Source organism: Thamnophis elegans, chromosome 8 (assembly GCF_009769535.1).
Source record: "Thamnophis elegans isolate rThaEle1 chromosome 8, rThaEle1.pri, whole genome shotgun sequence".
Classification (NCBI taxonomy): Eukaryota; Metazoa; Chordata; class Lepidosauria; order Squamata; family Colubridae; genus Thamnophis; species Thamnophis elegans.
In genome coordinates this window covers 15,692,215-15,714,869 of record NC_045548.1, presented here as the reverse complement: position 1 = coordinate 15,714,869, position 22,655 = coordinate 15,692,215, and positions in this window count along the sequence as shown.

Genomic DNA, 22,655 nt, shown 5'->3' with positions numbered 1-22,655 from the left:
GGGGTCAGAACAGTTATTAAGCGAGTCTGGCTCCCCCATAGACTTTGGCTTGTCAGAAGATCACAAAATGGGATCATGTGACCCCGGGACATTGAAACCGTCCTAAATATGAGTCAGTTGCCAAGCATCTTGGTGCTGTGATGTGGAGACTCTAGAAAGACAGCAGAGAAGAGCAACAAAGATGATTAGGGGACTGGAAACTAAAACATATGAAGAACGGTTGCAGGAACTTGGTATATCTAGTTTAATGAAAAGAAGGACTAGGGGAGACATGATAGCAATGTTCTAATATCTCAGGGGTTGCCACAAAGAAGAGGGAATCAAACTATTATCCAAGGCACCTAAAGGTAGAACAAGAAGCTAATCAAGGAGAGAAGCAATTTAGAACTGAGGAGATATTTCCTGACAGTTAGAACAATTAATCAGTGGAACAGCTTGTTTCCAGAAGTTGTGAATGCCCCAACACTGGAAAGCTTTAAGAAGATGTTGGATAGCCATTTGTCTGAAATGGTACAAGGTTTCCTGCCTTGGCAGGGGGTTGGACTACAAGATCTCCAAGGCCCCTTCCAACTCTGCTATTGTATTGTATTGTATCTTAATTCTGATCATGTGACTATGGGGATGCTGCAACAGTGGTAAGTGTGAAAAATGGTCATATGTCATTTTTTTCAGTGCCGTTGTAACTTCGGTCACTAAACCAACTCTTTGTAAGTTGAAGACTACCTGTAGTTGTTTGGTTGCAACTGTTAACCAAACTCCTTTTCCCTTCGTGCTTTTGACGGCTATTTTTTAAATGTTATATCATAACACATTTTAGCTCATAATCTCATTCTCTTGCAAGAAGAGGGCCAAAGAGACATTTTTAAAAAGCACCAAAGTGGCTCTTTTTAAGTACCTGAATTAATATTCATGGGTGTCCTTCCTGTTGCTCGATTCCAATGCCCCAAAGATAATTCTTTCGACATCTTCTTATTTGTTTGCTTTTAAATTCTAAGGTTGCTACTTGGAATCCACGTAGTGCCAAGCACAGGCATTCTTTTCTTATGCTCTTACAGAAGGCAGTAATAAAAGGTCATAAAAGATAAAGGACTATGTGCACCTGGCAGAGAGGCAGACACACAGGTAAATCATAGGCAATCACAAATGCAATATTTCCTTTCCAGCTGTTCCTCTCTTTCTCTCTGTATGGAAAAATCCTTTCTGGGGACTATATTGTGTGTTATGATATCACAATTATTATTCTTTCAATTATCATAAGGGGGAAAAGTGGCAATTCAAGCAGAAACCTATAATTTGGGGAAAAGTTAGAATTGGAGAAAAGGCACCCAGAATGCCATTTGATCATTTTGTTATGCTGTTTTATAACACTTAGGGGGTGATCGTATTTATGATTCCGGCTGTGATCTTTGCAATTTTATTTTATTGAACTCATGCGTATTTTCTGGAATATGTATTAAAACATCCATTTAGGGCAAAGGGGCCTCCCTAGATGCTTTCCAAAAATTAAATCACACACAATAAATAAACATCCACAATAACAACATCACATTAACAACACTAATTATTCATAAAACCAGCAGGGGAAACACCCACGTGGATTTTAAAATCAGGTATTATTTCTGAGATACAAAATCCGATACCAGCCCAAAACAAAACAAAATACAAATGCCACAAAGACCTGAATGAATAAATAGATTTATGTGGCTTTCATGGGGGAGGTGGAACCTAGTTCAATCCCAGATGATAAACCATTGGTGCATTGATACTCTGCGAAAGATTTTAAACTTGTTTTAGAACTCCTCAATGGAACACAGTACTATATTTGTCAGAAATAAATATTATTTTTCTCCCCAAAATTTTAACTTTGAATTTGTAGGGTCATCTTCAATTTCCTAAGGGCATGATAATAAAAACTCAAAAGTGCTCTTTCAAAAGGGAACTGCACTTTCTTGATTTTAGAATAGAATAGAATAGAATAGAATAGAATAGAATAACAGAGGTGGAAAGGACCTTGGAGGTCTTTTAATCCAACCCCCTGCTTAGGCAGGAAACCCTATACCACTTCAGACAAATGGTTATCCAAAATATTCTTTAAAACTTCCAGTGTTGGAGCATTTACAACTTCTGGAGGCAAGTTGTTCCACTGATTAATTGTTTTAACTGTCAGGGCATTTCTCCTTGGTTCTAAATTGCTTCTCTCCCTGATTAGTTTCCATCTATTGCTTCTTGTTCTACCCTCAGGTGCCTTGGAGAATAGTTTGACTCCCTCTTCTTTGTGGCAACCCCTGAGATATTGGAACACTGGTATCATGTCTCCCCTAGTCCTTCTGTTCATTAAACTAGACATAGCCAGTTCCTGCAGCCGTTCTTCATATGTTTTAGTCTCCAGTCCCCTAATCATCTTTGTTGCTCTTCTCGGCACTCTTTCTAGAGTCTCAACATCTTTTTTACATCGTGGCAACCAAAACTGAATGCAGTGTTCAAAGTGTGGACTTACCAAGGCACAACCTTGGTACAATTCACGTGATCTTGATTCTACCCCTCTTTTTATGCAGCCTAGAACTATGTTGGCTTTTTTGGCAGCTGCTGCACACTGCTGGCTCATATTTAAATGGTTGTCCACTAGGACTCCAAGATGCCTCTCACAGTTACTGCTATTGAGCAAGAAACCACATATACTGTACCTGTGCATTTTGAGGTTTTTTTGCCTAAATGTAGAACCTTATTTTTTTCATCATTGAATTTCATTTTGTTAGATAGATTTTCTTTGATTTTGTTTCTCATCCAGAAAACTTCTTCAACTCTGACTAGATGGTGGGGAATGGAAGGATTTACTTGGAGGTTTATCTGTGTCCTCAGGGTCACCCAAATAGTGCAAATGGGTGTGTGGCATCTTCTTGAAATTGCTGAAAGGACTGTATTGTAGACTGGAGATGGATAATGTCATATCCCACTCCCACTGTAAACCAAGAAAAACACTCAAATATATTTCTAAACAATTTTCTTTATTGTTCCTCACCTATAAATAGAATCTCACCAAACTAAAGCAAGCTACTTGCATCATTAAAAATATGCTCTAAGAAAATCTAAGGGAGTAGTTGACTTAACACTCTTCCTCCAATCAAACTATCTAAACTTCACTGTCCCTTATTACTCTGGAATACACTCCCTCACTTCTGGGAATCGGGACTACATTTCCCCACATTACTTGCAAACTGACACCTGTTTTCAGAGAAGAGGATGGGGGAAAGCAGAGGAAAAAGGAAACTTTTTCTCAAAAAACATCTCCTGGCACAGGTTGGGCCTAAAAAATAGCAGGATTATTCAGAACACCTTTGTAAAAAATGAATCAAACTCTGTATGATAAGAGAGGAAGAGACGAGACAGAGGGGTGCATTTAGCTATGAATAACAGAGAAAAGACCTCTTGGTGGAAGTGTGACATATTAGAAGTAGATTTTATGGTGGGAAATTTAAAGTGAGGTATAGGTCTGAATACTATTTGAACAGATAAGTATTTCAGATATTGCCTGCCCATAGACCGTTTCCCCATTATTAACATGATATCTTCATAGTATCAATTGTTGTTGAATTGATAGAAATCCTGTCCCCATTTCTGTTATTTTGATATGACAAAGACCCTCTAAGTTGCTCATGACCAAATTCCTGAGGGTTGATCAGACTTTCTGCAGGTAATGGAAGATATAGTTGAATAGTATCTGAATAGCATCCAGGTTGACCACTGGAATGCAGGGAGGAAGAAAAAGTCAACATCAAAGTTCAAGAGACCAAAAGGAACCCTGATTTTGGTACCGTTACAGGAATCAGGGGAGGACTGAGATTCTTTCTTAACTGAAGTTTGAGTGAAACATCCTTTTATGGAGTCTCTTAAGTCTGTTGCTTCCCCCACTCCCCCAAAGGCCAATGCTGTCAGTTCACACATGCATTTATTCCAACTAGATTTGCATTCAGGATGGTAAGAGATTTCTCCAACAAACAGTAGGTGGACTAGATTGCATTGGAAAAAACAGGAACTGAATCACCTAACACCAGCATAAATATTTTCTACTTCTCTGTATTTTTTTTTAAGAAACAGGCCCTTCGCCCTCTTTTCACTTTGCTTCCATTAGTAGCAAATCCCCCTTGTCCTTTTTAATTTTTAATTACCATTGTCTGTTCACCTTTGTTTTACCCATGACATCTTCAATTTAAACAGTATCAGAGAGGTTGATGTGAACAGTTTTCTTTTCAGCTTAAGTGACTGCAGCTTGTTTAGTTGTTAATTATGCAGGGAGGTTTGCATGGCTGCGGCTGGTAATTTGAATATGCTCCTAATGTCAGGTCTGTGTCTGGGCAGCTGAGCTTGTAAAAAGGATTATGATGTATATATGGTTAAGAGGGCTAATGAAAGAACCTCATTTAATCAAACCCAATTAATTAAATGAACTTATGATATTAACCCATCTTTCCGTGCATGTATAATTTATATTAATTGATCTTTCTGCACTGAAATTGACCAATCAGGTAGGGGCTGCTGACAGTCCGAGAAAGGGAGAACTACCATTAGCATTAGTTTGATGCAAACTGTAATTGATGGGTCAGTGTGTTTTAGGGATGTAACAAAAGCTTTGTTAATTGTCATAAGAAGTTCAAATTGATTGTGTCTGCATCAGTGCATAAATTTAAATTGATTAATGTTTGGTTCTAAAATTAATGTCTATTCTGAATGGGGTGATAGAACGCTTTATTTACTGGATTCATTACCCCACTTAGGAACGGCATAGAAATAACGTTGGAGTTAGGTAACTGAGATCATTAAAGGATGAGTTCAGTGGAGCCATCTGTGGGACAGCATTCTGACACGCCAAGTCTGGGCGACTCAGTCTGCACATCCAAATGCTAGGCGTAAACCCTTGGTCTCAACCTCCAACTCAAACTCTGAAGACCGGCCATGGATCTTTCTGAACAGCTTTGCAAGAGACATAAGGTTTAATGTTGTAGATGAGAAACGTGATGCAAAGAATCCTGGGATGAAGGCTCATGTGTCCGATTTCTCTTAAAAACTCATTGGGTAGTCAGTCACCCCTTCCAAGTTGCACTGAATTTTGATAACTAAATTTACTATCAGGGACTATTCTTCAGGACAGAATTCATTTAGAAGTCACTTCTTTCTCCTCTTCCCGACTCCACCTTCCATGTCAGCAAGATAGTTTTGGATAAAACTGTCAATTTATATCTGGCAGCATTCACGGTATGCAAGCCACATGTTGGCATCTCTGTTCCAGAGCAAATCCTCTTTGGACATAGTTTATAGCATCCACACACATCGGGACAGTTTGTTCTCCTAGTTATCACTTTATATTTCAGTATCTTTTCTTTTCTGACATGCAATTTTGCAGGACTGAAGCAAGTAGCCGATCAAGCAGGAGAGTGGGGGAGAAAAGTCAGTTTAATTCATTTATAACTGCCTTTTTTCCCTGTCTTACCAAAGAAAAACTTACCATCTGTTTCTTATAAACTAATGCAAACAGAAAACGTGTAATGCATCCCAACCTCTCCTGTAAAATGTCTCTTTATTTTATTGGCGGTATAAAGCCATTTGACTGCTCCGCTTTTGCTATGGCACAATCATGTTCTCAGAAAGGGGAGCTTTCCATTTTTCATGAGGAAGTATTTTGAACCGCACACAGTAGAGAAGATTAGATATCTTCTCCTCGCTGTCTTATTGAAGTATGGGATGCAATGTATCATTTACAGTCACTTCCAGGAGTTCTAGGCAGGGGGGCCGGGGATGGATATATTTTCAAAGAACGCTCCATGTGGTGGCACTAGTGAGTAGCAACAATCATCATCACTGGTCCTTGAACGCTTTCTTTACTCTTAGAAGTTTTGAGGTTGTAGCAACAGATACCCCCTTTTTCCTGTTTAGAAGATAGCAAGTCAAAGCAAACTCCACTTGTTGCAAGGATAGAGGGGAAACTGTTGGCATCTGTCCCGCGCAGCAATATTCTGCATAGTTCCTGGCACTCTTGGTAAATCATACTCTTTTCATTAGCTTAAATTGTATGATTAGGGTTCATATTAGCTGATTTTGTATGTGTTACATAATGGAGTAAAGGGAAATGAAGATACATCTGCGGTATCGTGGCAAGTTCTGGGTAACTCTAATTCATGTTTAGCATCACACTCAACTGAGCCTTTGGAATTAGCTCTCAAAAATATCATCTGCTCCATTTAGATTTTAATGGGCAAAGCTTTATTCTAAGTGGCACTTGAATATTTTTTTTCAGTATGTGTCAGCACAGGAAGTACCTTAGCATACTAAGTACTTCCCTGGATATGTCACACATGAAAATAAGATGGGAAAGAAACCATGGGGGGAATTTATTACTTGCATTACATTTAAAATTTTTTTTTTTTAGAAAAAAACGGATTTGTTGTATTTTATGATGTGTTGGAAATTATCACTGCAAACATACTGCGCTTCTTGGTGGGAACAGAGATAAAACATGCATTTCAGTTGCCACAGTTTAAAACTAAGATCTTGCTCTCATTTAAAAAACAAAAAAGGTAAATAAGAATTGCTCTGAAGATTGTAAGATTTAAATGTTTCTTCCATAAAGTCATGTTATGAATGGATTGTAACTTCCATATTAATGAAAATAAAATGGATTTCTGTGACCAATCAAAATCAGAAAGTAATGCCTCATAGCAATAGCAATAGCAGTTAGACTTATATACCGCTTCATAGGGCTTTCAGCCCTCTCTCAGCAGTTTACAGAGTCAGCATATTGCCCCCAACAATACGGGTCCTCATTTTACCCACCTCAGAAGGATGGAAGGCTGAGTCAACCCTGAGCTGGTGAGATTTGAACAGCTGTAAGTGGGGTCTATGACAGCTTGCCATGACCAACCAGCCACAACCAACTCATCACAGCCAACTTGCTGCGCGATAAAAGTTACACTAATATCAAAGAAATAGTCTAACAGAATCATGAATAAAAGTATGCTAAAGGAGGGACAAAATAAAATGTGATTGACAAAAATCTAAATAATTTTTAATTGCTTTAAATAATTTTTAAAATTAAACAATTTAATTTTCTTAATGAATAATTAAATTGAATTGTTGAATTGTCTGTGATGAGTTGGCCATGGTGAGTTGTCTCTTGGAGAGTTGGCTGTGCTGTCCCATTCCATTGTAAGTGTAGTGGTTGCTTACTCAAAGTCCTGTGCCCCATAGGCACGAGATGGGGCTGGGAGATGGTGTGTTGTCATTGTTCAAATCACACTTTTGGGTTGTGACATGTGTGTCATCACTTTCACATCATGGAAGCCTGAACAGGAGCCCATGCTTTCCTCTTGCCCCATTGTGCTTTAGAGTAGTGCTACCCCTGATTTAATATCATTGCAAAACTTACCATGAATACTTCCCATATCATTTGACTAGTCCTCTATTGTCATTTAAGAGCATTTCTGCCTTTGGCTTCACCTGTGCCTGCTCACTTGCTAATGATGCCCTTAGACCACATTGACTAATGGCACCGGAGGTGGGTTGCCAATTTTTCTACTGGTTCCGGTGCACGGGGAACATTTCTGTGCATGTACAGAAGCATCAGGGTGGGTGGGTGGAGCCTCCCACCACCGGTTCGCCTGATCTGGGCCAAACCAAGAGCAATCCACCTCTGAATAGCACCATCTCCTGCGATTGAGGCTTTTTGACTGATTCAGAAGAAGAGGCAAGGTTGGTGTTCCATATATTTTGGCATGCCAGGTCAGTGACTTAAAACCGTCCCTGGGCCTCACTGTTTCCCAGATCATCTTCACTTTGCAAAATGGATTGTTCTTGATCCAGAATCCTTCAGTGGAGAATTGCTACATTTTGTACAGCACTTTATACAATAACAGCACTGAATAAGTACAATTAGTACTCATTTGGCAAGCATAATTGAGACTTGTTCGTTAAGCAAACTGTTACTTCCTTCCTTCCTCTCTTTCTTTCTCTTTCTTTTTTCTCTTTCTCTCCCTTCCTTCCTTTCTTCTTTCCTTCCTTTCTTCAGTTTGGCTATCCTATTGAAGATGAAATGTGTGTGGTCTTTCTTTTAAAAACATATGAAATTCTCAGCTACTTGCACAGGCCTGGTTTAGCCAGCGCAGTGATCTCAGCATGATGTGGATTCCTACCTGCGGTGTAGCCATTAAATATGAAGAGACCATTAAACAATACTTAATTCTGCCTCACAGATATAGATAAAAAGATGTAATTCAGACTGAGATTTTGAACAGCTGAGCAGCCAGAGTTCCATGTCTTAATGGAGAGGTTTGAGAGCTTCACTTTCATTTACAGTTAAGTAACTGCTATAAATTAATTGGAATTAATAAAGTAAGGAATATCTGACGTTCTCTTTTGATATGTTGAAAAAAATAGCAATGAAAGAAAATTTTGATCCTGGTTTTGTAACCAGCTGACAAACTGCAATGTGTAGTCCTTAATAGAACTACATCTATATGGAGGGAAGTAAGCAGTGGGGTATCCCAAAGTTCCATCTTAGACTAGTTCCATTAGTCTTCAACATCTTCATAAACAAATTAGATGAGGGAATAGAAGGGGAAATCATCAAATTCGTAGATGACCCTAAACTGACAGAAATAGCCAACACCCCAGGATATAAGCCCAAGATCCAGATGGCTCTTGACAGATTTAACACTAGGCCCTATCTAATAAAATGAAATTCAGTGTAAAGAAAAGTAAGGTTTTACACTTAGGCAAGAAAAACCAAATGTTCAGGTACAGATTAGGTGAACCCTGGCTCAATAGCAGTAACTGCAAGAGGATTGTCCTAGTGGACAATCCCTTAAATATGAGACAGCAGCTGTGCTGCAGCTGCCAAAAAATCCAAAGCAATCCTAGGCTACATTAGCAGAGAGATATATAGAATCAAGATCATGTGAAGTATTGGTATTGCTTTATAGGGCCTCGGTAAAACCATGCTTAGAATATTGCATCCAGGTTTGGTCACCACAAAATAAAAAAGATATCAAGATTCTGGAAAGAGTGCAGAGAAGAGCAACAAAGTTGATTAGGGGTCTGGAGGCTAAGGCATACGAAGAACAGTTGCAGGAATTGGGTATGTCTGCTCTAATGAAAAGAAGGATTGGGGAGACATGATAGCAGTGTTCCAATATTTGAGGGGTTGCCACAAAGAAGAGGGAGCCAAATTATTTTCCAAAGCACCAGTGAGCAAGACAAGAATCAATGGATGGAAAATAATCAAGGAGAGAAGAAGCCTAGAACTAAGGAGAAATTTCCTGACACTGAGAACAATCAACCAATGGAACAACTTGCCTTCAAAAGCTGTGGATGCTCCATCAGTGGAAGCTTTTAAAAGAAGACTGGACAGTCATTTGTTTGAAATGGTGTAGGGTGTCTGTTTGAGCAGGAGGTTGGACTAGAATACCTCGAAGGCCCCTCCCAACTTTGATGATGTTTTGTTTTATGATCTGAGAGTTCAACTCTCATTTAGTTGAATATTAATATTAATATAATGGTTCCACCACAAATCCGCGAAGCCCTTATCCGCAGAGACATAAGCGCGAAGACTAATTCGCGCCGTTCAAAGCGCTAAGGAAAAACGCGACCCTACCGCGATGACATAATCACGGAGGGCAAATCCGTGCATTTCCAAGCACTCAGTACCCTAAACCTAACCCTAACCCTAACCCTAACCCTAAACCTAAACCTAACCCTAAACCTAACCCTAAACCTAACCCTAAACCTAACCCTAAACCTAACCCTAAACCTAACCCTAAACCTAACCCTAACCCTAAACCTAACCCTAAACCTAACCCTAAACCTAACCCTAAACCTAACCCTAAACCTAACCCTAAACCTAACCCTAAACCTAACCCTAAACCTAACCCTAAACCTAACCCTAAACCTAAACCTAAACCTAAACCTAACCCTAAAACAAACCCTAAAACAAACCCTAAAACAAACCCCTAAACCTAATTCTAACCCTTACCTTAATTGAAATCGGCTTTCTGCTGCGGCGCCGTTTTAAAACGCCCTTCTGTTGCCGCGCTGTTGTCGCGGTGGTGATGATGCGTGGTGATGACGTCGCGGCTTTAGCGATGCGCTTATGTCTCCGCGGATAAGGGCTTCGTGGTTTTGTCGTGCCACGTAATATAATTCCACTTCTGTAGAGAAAAAGAGGGATAAAGTTGGTGAAGGTATGGAAGAACCATACTTGCCTTGATTCTGTAGGTATAGGGTGGAATAGAAAGAAATTTTGGCAGAATTTCAAGTTTATCTTATTATATCCTATAATAAGAATTCCAGTAGTCCTTATCAATATCTGTTTCCTAAGCTCGCCTACCTTTATGGATAAGCAGCTTCTGACCTTCACTTCATCACATATGTAGAATTGAGTCCTGAGAGAGAAAATACCTAGAGGCATCTCTTTGTGTGCGCACCAAATGATGAAAGTAGCACTGCACCAACATTACACAAGCTTAGTCCTTTTTCCATATGCTTTGTGATGTTGAACATAGGTCAGAGCTTGTATCACAATAGCTCCATACTGCTTTTCTCATTTGGACAAACTCACTGGATGCTGCAGATCAGAGGTGGTATTCAGCCAGGTCTCTCCAGTTTGGGCGAACTGGTAGCAGCTGCTGCGGGAGGCTACACCTACCCACCCTGATGTAATGCGCGAGCACTGCGCATGCTCAGGTGGTGTGCATGCGCAGACACGGCATGTGCACTCACATTTGGGAACCGGTAGGGAAGGTAAGTGAATCCCACCGCAGCTGCAGATGTCTCTGAAATATTTACATAGGGAACAAATACTAAAAGTTAGCAATGAGATCAGGGAAAACTGAATATAAGAAATACTCACTGTTATTTCCTTTTAAATATTAACTATTTAAGTGAGAATGATTAACCACAGCTTGCTTCAGAGGTTGTGGGTGCTCCATCACTAGAGGCTTTTAAGAAGACATTGGCCAACCATTTGTCTGTAATGGTATAGGGCCACCTGCTTGAGCGGGGTGGTGGTGGTGGTGGACTAGAATACCTCCAAGGTCCATTCCAACTCTGTTATTCTGTTAATTACCTGATCTCTCCTTATTGTGGAGCTGGGAGGAAAAACAAGGGAAGAACTTCAGATTTGCCCTAAATGTGCTTTTCTCAAAAGGCAACTGGACTTGTTTTTTTTTTCTTTGAATAGGTTTTGCTTCTCATGGAAGAAGCTTCTTCAGTTCTGCAGAAATGAAGAAGCTTCTTGGATGAGAAGTGAAACATTTTGAGAAATGTTTGAAAAATGTTTCATTTTGAAACAGCACCTTTGGGACAACCATGAGCTGGATGATTGAGGACATCAGATTTGCCTCAATTCTAACAAGAATGAGCTTCAAAGATGAGAAGGGTCAGAGACAACAAAGAACCCAGGAGCTAAATGTGGAGAAGATTAATATATTGTCAAGGATCCCCAATATAAGAAACTAATCCCAGATACGTAAGAACTTAGTAAGCACTATCATCAAGTCATCAAGGTATGGAGGGATCAAAGAATATTAAACCTGCCTTTAACTAATAATGGGATAAATGGCATTCTAAATAAATGAGATCCTAACAAAAAAAAATGGATCATGTGGCTGACGTCATGTTTTTCACCTCCATTCTGAGAGGTGCTTTTTGCTGATAAATTCAACTTACATCCATTTCACTAGGAATGATGGACTGGACTTCCTAGCCCATGGATCTTTTAAATGCATGCATCTTGCCAATGTTCTTTTTAATGAGCTCAATCAATAGATCAGGTCTGACAAGTTGCACGAGAGAAAAGTTTATTTGCAGAAGATGGTCCATATTCCTATTGCTGCAGGATAAATGAGTATTTAGCATTTCTGCCATCTGATGAATCTGTTGAAGTTTTAGCTTGACCCTATGTCTTGAATTGTTGTGCTTATTTTCTTCAAGGAAATACAATTGCCTTTTAGGGAAATGCCATTTTTAAACTGTTCTATTTCTTGCTTAGACTAATACTTGTTTCGAAGTGCCAGATTACAGATATGCACAACCAGGAGCTATAGTGTGTATGGTGTTCTTTCCTGGCTGGTTCCACCTGGAAATATCACCCATCTTTTCCCCTAATAAGGGGGGGGGGATAAGATTCTACTTACCTGTATTTCAGGGAGGGGAACTATAAGAGGCATGAAAAACAAATAGGAACGGCAGCGGATGTGCCCCCTGACTGAGCATAAAGAAAAAGAATAAATTGTATATTACAATGCACTTTTACACCAGAAATGCATGTCCTCTTGAGCTCTGATTACAACATGCAGTTGCATTGATTACATGTACCTTCTACAGATGTTCATTATGGCTCTCCAATTTCTGCTAAGTAAGACAGTTCAGTGAGCTTTGCCCAAATTTTACAATCTTTCTTGCCGCAGTTGTTAAGGGAATTTGGCTTTCCTGCTCACTTTGCTCGTCAGAAGCAAATGATGATCAGATGATCCTGGGACACTGCTACTGTCATAAATATGAACCAGTTGCCAAGCATCAAAATTTTCATCACATGACCAGGGGATGCTGCAATGATCGTAAGTGTGAGAAATGGTCGTAAACCAAGGGGGTTCAGCAGGTTCTGACCAGTTCTGGAGAACCAGTAGCAGAAATTTTGAGTAGTTTAGAGAACTGGTAAATACCACTCTGACTGGTCCACCCCCATCTATTCTCTGCCTCCCAAGTCCCAGCTAATCGGGAGAGAATGGAGATTTTACAGTATTCACTGTCATCACCACCAAGTCACGCTCACCAAGCTATACCATGCCCACCAAGCCATGCCCACAGAACCGATAGTAAAATTTTTTGAATCCCACTACTGGTCGTAAGTCAATTTTTTCAGTGCAGTTGTAACTTTGAATATTCCCTAAGTGAACTGTTGTAAGTCAAGGACTACCTGTAAAAGGTACTCTCTCTACAGAAGAATCCCAGAGAAAAGGCCTTTAAAAATTGAAATCACCAGTTTGATCCTGACTTTTACCCCAGAAGGAAAATGTGTGCCTTGCTATCAATGCAGAATTTTGTGGACTCACAAAAGTGCAATCATATCTGATGAGATTTCTGAGGAAAATCCTGCTCAAATCCAACAATTTCAGCAGTATCAGGATGGAAGAGAGGAGTATTAGTTAAATCAGGGATATGCAACTATGGCAACTGTAGACCTGTAGACTTCAATTCACATGGCTGGCTCAGGAATTCTGGGAGTTGAAGTCAACAGGTAGTAAAGTTTCTATAGTTGCCCACTCTGAGTTACATTGTTCCTTTCTGTAATTCCACAAGATCTCTGTTCTGTTCTGAAACAGCAGCACTTTCCCTAGAACCTAGTTGACTGATCAATCTCAAAGTAAGGAAAAGTACTTTAGCTCCTGAATGTAGTGGTATCTAATGGTGGATAACTGTTGTTCAAATATGCCTCATGAGCTAAGGCTTGACAACATGTGTCTTATGTTCTCATTTTCGGCATCTTGACACAAATACTTACGTGTTGTCTTATATCAAGGTTCCCAATTAAGAAATATGACCATTCATGTTGGTGAAATTGGAACTCCAACCCAAATTATCAGAAAGTTCCATCATATTTGGAAGTCAAATACCTGTCCCCTTTTCCAGGAATCCAAAATTGCTTCCATCTAAATTTATTAAAATAGCCTACCAGTGGTGGGATTCAATTTTTTTTTACTACCAGTTCTGTGGGCGTAGCTTGGTGGGCGTGGTGTGGCTTGGTGGGCATGGCAGGGGAAGATACTGTAAAATCCCCATTCCATCCCTATCAGCTAGGACTCAGGAGGCAGAGAAGAGATGGGGGCAGGGCCAGTCAGAAGAGGTATTTACCAGTTCTCCGAACTACTCAAAATCTCCATTACTGGTTCTCCAGAATTGGTCACAACCTGCTGAATACCACTTCTGAAGCCTACAAATAACAAGACTTGGGCTTGTACGCTACAGGCAGTTGTATCCATGGATGTAACACGGATGGAGGACTGAGGTAAATTCTGTAAATGAGAAACTATGTAAAACATGGATACCTGTCTGAATGCAGAAAAAGTTCTATTTTTGTGTTTAAATGCAATCTATTATTTAGGTTTCCCTGAAGCTTTGGAATCAATATGAGATCCCTCGGCTTTCATGACTGTCTCCATTTCTCAGGGCCGGGTCTTTGCTACTGCAGCCTTCTGTTGCAAAAGCCAACAAATCTTTGTGTTTATTAATGTTTTCAATGATCATACCTGAAGCAAAGGGAATAGAGAGAAATTAGTTTTGGGTCTTGAAAGCTATCTGTCGTTTTCTGCCAAATCTACCCCAAAGGATATGTTGGAAGATTCACTTCTTATTTACAATCATTGGGGGGCTGATAAGGACAATATTTGTCCCTTTGTCATGTTCCTTTAGCAGGGCATGTTGAGTGAGGTGAACAGGTGCCCCCTCCCCAACCATATTGATCAGTGATCATGGCAAAGAGCTATTATTAGATTTTGAAGGGGGAAAGGGGAAAGCATTAGAAATGAAAAGGAGAACGTGGGACAGGTTATTGATGATGGTAATAACTGTGCTCAGTGGTCTCTAAACACCGAAGCTGTAAAGTTGACCAGATGAGGAGATCAGTATAGATATGTTGAGAGGGTTAGACAATATGAAGAAGTATGGAGCGTATTGTGTTACCTGGCAGAGTTATTAAAGTTCATTGGAGGAAGATGAACTGTTTCAATATGTTAAACACTTGAGGCTGTTAGGAAATAGTCACTATCACGGGAAGAGGCATTGGGGGAGCTTTCCATTTTCTCACACAAATGGACATTCCGAGAAATACAATTCTGGTTTGTTTTGGAGCCAGTAGCTGAGCTTTAACATTACTTTGGCTGCTTTATCATAATATGTTTTTTTTCCTTGCAGGGAAAATATTCATAATAACAACTAGGGTCAGTTGTTATTATGAATCATGTAAGAGCTTGGCTAAAACTCTTATTCTTGCATATGTAACAGTGAAAGTATGTATTATTTACCTTTGTTACAGTAAAGTCTAAAATGATGAGTGCAGATATATGTGCAATGCTCCTTCATGTCTGTCTGTCTGGCTGTGTACATAGACACAGTTTATATAGTATGTTGGAAAAAGAACCCTCCTTAAGAATTTAACACAAGAGGGAATGAGTAGCCAAATTATTTAGGGTATTTTGACCATAGATCTCCAAAGGAATGAATATCCTCATATTACTCAATCTCTTGGAAGTCTTAACCTCCAGTCTCCATTTTAAAGTTATCATCTCAAGTTATATTAGAAGTTGTGAAGTCCATCTCCCTGCTCACTGCAGGTAACCAAATTAAAGCATCCATAATGTCTAACTTTTGATTAAAAATATAAAAACAAACAAACAAACAAATATGATTTTTTTTCTTACTTCTTAACCACCCATCCCTCCCCCAAAAAGAGGTTCTGGGCAGTGAATATTAATAGATCATTTTTCTCTGTAATGAGTTTTTTAAACCCAGACAATGTTTATTTTTAACTAAAAGAACAATCTTGTCCATTGTTTAGTTCAAGTAAAACACCAGCTGAAGAATTCTGGGAGTTGAAGTTCACAAATCCTAAGTTTGGAGAGCCTCAGTTTATGCCTATCTTTATGAAGTTAGTTAGGTTAGGTTAGGTTAGGTTTATTAGATTAATAGGCCGCCCTTCTCCCAAGGACTTAGGGCGGCATACAACATTAAAAGAAACACGTAATACAAAAGTTAAAAAAAATTAAATAGAATATCCCAAACCCAATTAAAATCGACAATGACATTTTTTAAAAAAGAATTCAAGTTAAAATTAACAGTGATCAATAATTTGTTTTGTTTTGTTCAGGCCAGGCTGCCTTGCTGGAAAAGCCAACTTTTTAGGGCGCGTCGGAAGGACCGGAGGTCGGGGATTATACGAAGCTCCGGGGGCAGCTCATTCCAGAGAGAAGGCGCTCCTACAGAGAAGGCTCTCCCCCTGGGGGTCACTAGCCAACACTGTCTGGCCGACGGCACCCTGAGGAGTCCAACTCTGTGGGATCGCACTGGACGATGGGAGGCTACTGGTGGCAGTAGGTGATCTCGCAGGTACCCTGGGCCTAAGCCATGGAGCGCTTTAAAGGTCATAATTAGTACCTTGAATCGCACCCGGAAGACAACCGGCAACCAGTGCAGGCCGCCTAAAAGGGGTGTAACATGGGAGCTCCTGGTTGCCCCCATGATAACCCACGCAGCCGCATTCTGGACCAGTTGAAGCTTCTGGGTGCTCTTCAAGGGCAGCCCCATGTAGAGAGCATTACAGTAGTCTAGGCAAGAAAGGACGAGGGCATGAGTGACTGTGCACAGAGCATCCCGATGCAGGAAGGGGCGCAACTGACGTACCAGGCAAACCTGGTAAAAGCCCCCCCCCCCCCACTGGTCTTTTGTTATGGATAGATGAAGTTAGTTTAGTGATATTTTATTTTCATTAGCCTCATTTTCATGAGCAGGTCTGTGAGCCAGTCAAGGAGTTAGATAAGATTATAGATGGTCAATAACCATAACATGGTTAAGAGTTATTTTCTTCTGGGTTCTATTTAGCAATGCAAAAGCCTACATATTTCTGATTTTTTTTAGCATGTTTATCTTTTTATTTCAGTGACAATGGGATATTTATTTAGAACAGAGTTCCAAATAAAAAATGAGGAAAACTCTTAACTATCAATTTTTTATGTTAAATAGCTTGCTTTTAATAAAGCTGCAGTTCTTCCTATCAGATATTTTAGGCTGCAGTATGTTATGCAGTTGTATTGCATTGGTTCTAAATCAGCTTTACTGATGTGATGAGAATACTACAACTCCAAAACTTTAAAAGAGGTATGACCAGTAGCCATGGTGGCTGTATATTTTGAGATGCAATCCCAATATATCAAAGGCAACAAATCATGAGCTGAAGCATGGACAGACATGAAGGAGCATAAGGAGGAGGAAGGGAGGGAGGTAGAGAAGGAAGGAAGGAAGGAAGGAAGGAAGGAAGGAAGGAAGGAAGGAAGGAGAGGAGAGGAGAGGAGAGGAGGGGCAAATATTTACTCCATTTAATTGTTACAAGCGCTAGGAAAATCTTACTACCTAACTCATTTGCTGAGAGTGACTTAGTTAAATCAGATCACAAATAGCAAAACTGCAAGGACTTTCTTTCTGATAAGCATCTGGCTTTATGTTCCCCATGTTGGCTTCTTTAGCTTTTTAAAAAGTAGTACCATGTCATAGCTGGAGTCCGATACTATCTATACATGGTGTTACTTTTGCCTTGGTTTACTATATGGCCTCTGCCCTATTAATCTTTCCATATGAGCAGTTTCTCTGTTTAATTAAATTGAGCCCAATGAGGCATTGCACTGTCGCATGAGAAGTCCATTCATCTTTATTTGATTCTTTGTTGACATCTACGTTTGCCCTATGACATAGGTTAAGTCATTGAGTGGCCATTACCTCCTTGTTTGCTCTCTCTTCTGTTTCTTCTAACCACCTTTCCAAAGTCAAATCCAGATGATTTGTGCCAATTTCATGGGGGCACAAACTGGAACATCCGATAACTTTCTACATGGCTGACTTTATACAATCTCGCTTGTACATCTCATGCTGTTGCGTCTGTCAAAACACAATTCTTCTCTCCCGTCCCCATCATTTCTTATGGATTCTGATATAGCTATGAGAACTAGAGGTCTCAATTATAAAATGTCATGACATTGCCATACATTTAAAAAAGAACCTTGTAACTTCATGGCATTGTTTTCTGATTATTTCAGAGCAGCCTTGAACCATGACTGAAATCAATTGTGGCCCCTTTAATGGGCTGAATGATACAAATTATGAGCAGATCTGACTAAAATGTGCATATTGCTATGAATATTTTATATCATGCCAAAGAAAAAAGTTCACACTGGCATTATATGATATTAGCACACTACTATAGGTTAGGGTCAGAGAAAGGGAAAAAATGGAAATTGCAGCAGGAAAACAAAATACATATTGAATGAATGTAACCCTGCCTCATTCCTCTTCCCAGGTCCTCTTAAACATCTTGGCAACATTGTAATTTGTATTATGACGGAAGAGGGAAAAATCATGTTGCAGGAGGCCATCCCACCCAAAAAAGAAGCTCAGGAGCCCATTTTCACTGGCAGAGCACTTGGGCCACCACAGGTGCCTCCAACATGAGCAACATCGAGCTGGCCATGCCCACCCTGGCCCATGGGTGGATGGGTGGATGGATGCTGTAGCTCTGCTTTTTTTTAACTAGCATAGAATCCACCATATTATAACATTATTACTTAACTTATAGTCCAATTCTATGGCTTCAATTTTTATACCCCCAGGAATAAGTGCTCCTTGGCACTCTCTGAGCTTGATTATTTTCTTGCAGACCTTTCATTACCCAAACTAGGTAACATCATCAGTGCTAGTCAACACTAGAATTGGGAGAGATCTTGCTGCTAAATGCTATTTTTACAGAAAATAGTGTTGGAGGCATGACTAGAAAATCCCTTGTTTAAATTCATATGCCTTTATATTCTCCCTCCTAAAATGTACAGGGAGAAAGCAGTGTATTGTATTCTGCTGATGATTTCGTTCAATATCGGACAGGAAGGCATTTTTTAAAAAAATATTATCCCAAATTCAAGTATAGTCTTCCCTCTTCTATTAAATTAATTTCACTCCTGATATCTGAGAAGCAATCGTAAGGCGGTTCAAGGTTTTTTGGATTTTCTCTTTCATGTTCTAAAGATTAGGAATCTCTGGAAGTCTCTCCACTCATATAGCAATACTAATAGCAATAGCAATAGCACTTAGACTTATATACCGCTTCATAGTGCTTTTACAGCCCTCTCTAAGCAGTTTATAGAGTCAACATGTTGCACCCAACAATCTGGGTCCTCATTTTACCCACCTTGGAAGGATGGAAGATTCAGCTGGTGAGATTTGAACTGCCAAACTGGAGCTAGCAGTCAGCTGAAGTAGCCTGAAGCATTGCATTCTAACCACTGAGCCACCTCAGCTCTCATATACCCATGAATCCCTGCTTAGTTTTTTGGAGCAGATGGGAAAGAGCCCCATACAGATAATTATTGACTTACAACAATTTGTTTAGTGACTGCCCCAACACTGAAAAAAGTGACTTATGACCAATTTTCACCTGCAGCATCCCCATGGTCTTGCAATTACAATTCAAACTCTAGCAATTGGGATCATGTGATCCCCTTCCACGACCTTCTGACAAGCAAAGTCAATGGGGAATACAGATTCACTGAACAACCTTGTGGTCTCACTTAACAACAGCAGTGATTCACTTAACAGTGGTGGCGAGAAAGGTTGTAAGATGTTAACTACTGTCTCACTTAGCAATGGGAATATGGGACTCAGTTGTGGCCGTAAGTTGAGGACTGCCTCCATTGAAAATAAATGCTCAGTTTTAATGTGATCTTCTCCACCCTTAGTGTTTGTTTGGTGCAAAATACAAGCCCTGATGCCAGAAAATCTGCCTCCCATTTGAGTTATAACGTTCTGTACTTTCTCCCTTGATTGATACTATGACTTTATATTGCAGGTTCAAGCATTTTTATTATTACATTGAACACGGATAGCAGTCCCAAACTCCAAAGCTGCCTTACAAGGAAACTCAATTAATCAATTAGAATAGTGTGCTCAAATTACAGGAGAGTTATGCACTCCTCTAGCTGAAAACCATTGGAACTTGTGGTGCATTACATCAATTAAGAATCCTTAATTCCTAAATGGCATGAAGAAACGAAGTATGAGTCATCTCAAATGTTTATGTTCTATAAGCCATCAGTGCTAATGGTTTCTTAACCTTTCTAAATTGAAGACGGGCTTCCTTTGTACGGAAAACCAAATCTATGGCAGGGCAGTGTAGTATTACGATGTGCAGCGCACAGTTAATTGCTATAAGGGAAAAAAGTGAGCTTTCCTTATGTTCCTTTTCTAACCAGATATGATCACAAAATGCTCTCACACACCAAGAGCTGCACTTAAGCCAATCAATGAGTCAATGACTCATAATATTCTTTAAAAAAAAACAGGTGAAATTTTGATAAAACCAAGTTTGGAGGGGGAACCATGTTAGAAATATCATATTAGCAAACTTATCATCCCATATAATATTATTGTAATTATTCTTATTGTATATGACATGATTACTATATTATAGTACATTATATATATATATATATATATATATATATATATATATATATATATATATATATATATATATATATATATATATATATATATATATATTGTATGCTGTAGCTGATGTTTTGATGTATTTATATATCATATATTAAGGCATGCATACAGGAAGATTGTTAACTGTTGAGCACCAGGATTTTTCAGTCCAATTCAAAGGAGAGATTAATTTTACTTTTATTTTTAGATTCTACCATGCTATGAATTTAATTTTTTAATGATTCATTTCATAGGAGGAGACAACTTGGCCTGCTTCAGCAGGTCTTTAAAGAAACTATCAGGGGTGGGATTCTACTGGTTCAGACCAGTTCTGGCGTATCAGTAGCTCCAACCATCAGCTGGGAACAAACTGGTTTGCTCCGACGATGAAGTGAGCCCACCCACCTGCCCCTGTGCTTAACTCACGTATATCTTCTCAGCTGAGTCATGCAGCAGAGTGGACTGCTGTGCCTCAGTTGTTTCCCTCCCAAGCAGTAATGGGGAAGTTACTAAGCGCATGTGAAGTGCGTGATCACCGAACCAGTTGTTAAACTGGTAGGATCCCACTACTGACAACTATGTCTTTTGAAGCTTATAGCCAGAGCTATACTCATGCACCTGCAGATTCTGAAGTGCCATTTCTGAATCAGTGGTGGGTTTCAAAAATTGTTCGAAACTACTCTGTGGGTGTGGCCTCCTTTGTGGGAGTGGCTTGCTGCCATGTGACCAGGTGGGAGTGGCTTGCCGCCCATGTGACCGGATATGAAGATTCCGACGACACTTGTCAGAACCACCTTAAATTACCTCACACACAGCACTGGCATGCATAAGTATTTGATGTAAACTTGTTTTTTAAAAGGCATCTTTGGTTTGCGTTAAAACAACTTCAACACACGCAATGTTCTGATTGCACCACAAACGCAGTAGTCATCCTTACCTTTCACAGAGGCACTGAGTTTTATAAATATGAGCTTGATAGTGTAGAATAATCATATCCAAGGACCAGTGGTGGGTTTCAAAATTTTTTGGAGCCTCTTCTGTAGGTGTGGCCTGCTTTCTGGGTCCACTGGTGGAACCTCTTCTAACCGGTTCGGTAGATTTGACGAACCGGTTCTACTGAATAGGTGCGAACTGGTAGGAACCCAACTCTGTTCTGAATGCTTCCAAAACATTGATGGCAAATATAGTTTACTAATATTTCTACCAGGGATGAAAAATATCTACAGTATCTCATGTGGGGACTGTTGGCCAACCAATCCATCTCTGTACTGCCTGGAAGTGATGATGAGTGTGTGCCATCAAGTCACTGTTGCTTTTTAACAACCATATAGATCAGGTTTTTTTTTCCATGGTGATCTTCCCTTAAGGTCATTCAGCTCTTTCAATTGTGCACTCATCGCTACTATAAATAGTAGATCTAGCTCAAAAAGTCTTTCCCAGCTTTTTGAGAAGATGGCAGATTGGCATTTTTCTTGAATGATAATATGTCTACGACTATGTCCATATTGCCTTTCCTGGCTAATGGCTATAAGCCCTGGAAAAACTATGGTAAAAGGTTTGTTTGTTTAGAATGTTTATTATAATTTATAGGCCGCCCTTTTCCCTGAGGGGACTCAGGGCGGCTTACAAAACACGGGGAAGGGGGTACAAAGACAAAAAACATAAGACAATACATAATATTAAAAATAGAGCACAACATTCATTCATCATTCGGGAGGGGACGAACTAAAATTTTTATACCCAGGCCTGATGGGATAGCCAGATCTTAAGGGCCGTGCGGAAGGCCTGGGCGGTGGTGAGGGTGCGGATCTCCACGGGGAGATTGTTCCATAGCGTCGGAGCTGCAACTGAGAAGGCTCTCCTCCGCGTAGTCGCCAGTCGGCACTGACTGGCGGATGGAATTCGGAGGAGGCCAGCTCTATGCAATCTGATGGGACGCAGGGAGGTAATTGGCAGAAGGCGGTCTCTCAAATAGCCAGATCCACTACCATGGAGCGCTTTGTGAGTGGTAAGTAGGACCTTGAAGTGCACCCGGAGATCAACAGGTAGCCAGCGCAGCTCACGAAGGATCGGTGTTATGTGGGCGAACCGTGGTGCGCCCACGATCACTCGCGCGGCCGCATTCTGGACTAGCTGAAGTCGCCGGATGCTCTTCAAGGGCAGCCCCATGTAGAGCACGTTGCAGTATTCCAGCCTAGAGATCACAAGGGCTTGAGTGACTGTTGTGAGTGCCTCCCGGTTCAGGTAGGGCCGCAACTGGCGCATCAGGCGAACCTGAGCAAATGCCCCCCTGGTCACAGCTGACAAATGATAGTCAAAACTCAGCTGTGGGTCCAGGAGGACTCCCAAGTTGCGGACCCTGTCTGAGG